Source organism: Monodon monoceros, unplaced genomic scaffold (genome assembly GCF_005190385.1).
Source record: "Monodon monoceros isolate NGI ecotype Baffin Bay Population unplaced genomic scaffold, NGI_Narwhal_1 Super_Scaffold_13, whole genome shotgun sequence".
Classification (NCBI taxonomy): Eukaryota; Metazoa; Chordata; class Mammalia; order Artiodactyla; family Monodontidae; genus Monodon; species Monodon monoceros.
This window is the reverse complement of record NW_021703769.1, coordinates 13028624-13030076: the sequence shown is the minus strand read 5'-3', so window position 1 is coordinate 13030076 and position 1453 is coordinate 13028624.

The window sequence follows — 1453 nt, the reverse complement described above, 5'->3', positions numbered from 1 at the left end:
CTGGGGGGGATGGAACATAAATGGGGGAGGGGCATGGCTCACCATCCCCAGCCAGGACGATGTTCAAGCCACCGCATTTCACATGGCTTTTCTCCTCTGGAAAAAATCCTGACATTTCTTTCTTTTTTGGGGGGGGCTCTTTTAGTCTGAGGAGTGATGATGAGCCACGGGCTGTGGTGGAATAAAAACCTGGGAGATTTGCTTCCCTTGTCACATCCTGAGCTCAAACCAGGTGGCGTCCTTAGGAGCTGACAGTCGGTGGCGTTGAAGAAAAGTGTCACGGTCTCAGGAGGAAGCTTTTCTCCCAGGAGGGGACTGTGGAGAGTTTGTGCCCATGAAGTCTTGGTGGGGACCTTCCTAAAGCCTACTTGAGTCGTCTCTACCGGCCAGTGGCTTTAACTGCAGAGGTGCCTGGAGACAGATGGGCATGCAGGTCCCCGGCCTGGGGCTCTGGCCTCTTAGCGGGGTGTCCTCTGGGGAGTGTCTTGGATGAAGTCTCCTTTTTCTTCATCTTTGCAACTGGAAGAAAGGTCCTGTCCTGACTGTGTGTTGGGGAATCATTCAAACTGACGGATACCAGGACTCGGCAGTGTGTGTAGCTGCTCCACACGTGCAAATGATTCCAGAACTCTCATGTTTCTAGTCCATGACGTGTCTTCACGCCCGTTTCTAGTCCATACTGCAAAGGCCGTTTCCTCTGGCGCCAAGGCTGCTACATTACTGTTTACTAAACTCTGCACTTTTTTCCGATTTTACTAGTTTTCCCTAATGTCCTTTTTCTGTTCTACAATCCCATTATATACACGATGCAGTTCAAACTAACTTTTTTGAACGTGACCGAACATTAGAAATACATTTTATATCACAAGACAATGTACATCTTTACGTAATCCAAAACAGAATATTAAGAACACGCTACTTATTTTTGCCAACTGGGATATACTCTGGTATTTTCTATTCTATACTGTTCCATTCCCTTCCACTGTATTCCAGTTCATCCCATCCCATCTCATTCTATTCCAACATAAAAATACTGTTCAAGATGTGATAAATTGAACAACTCACAAATGGATCCGTTAGTACCTGCAGTTTAAAAACTCATCTTGCATAAGGAGGCTCTCTCATTGATTTTGCACAAGTCATAATTCTGTTTATCTCCTGGACCCACTGTGAGCTCCTTGCACTACGGGATGGTGTCTTTCTTTTTCCTTGGGACCTGACACCGCACACTGTTCCTACTTCAGTGTTTCATAAATGCCCACTGCCTGGATGGCTTGATGCCTGGGTCCCTTTTTCTGTTCTCACATTTTGTCACAACTGTCTATTTTTCCAGGGTTGAATGCTCAGTAAGTGGCATCCACTTTCTTTGGAGATGTGGCCATCAGTAATGGAATATTTGCAGGTACCCAAGCTCGGAACTAACCGGTTTGGCACGCTTGTCAAATGGTGCCAT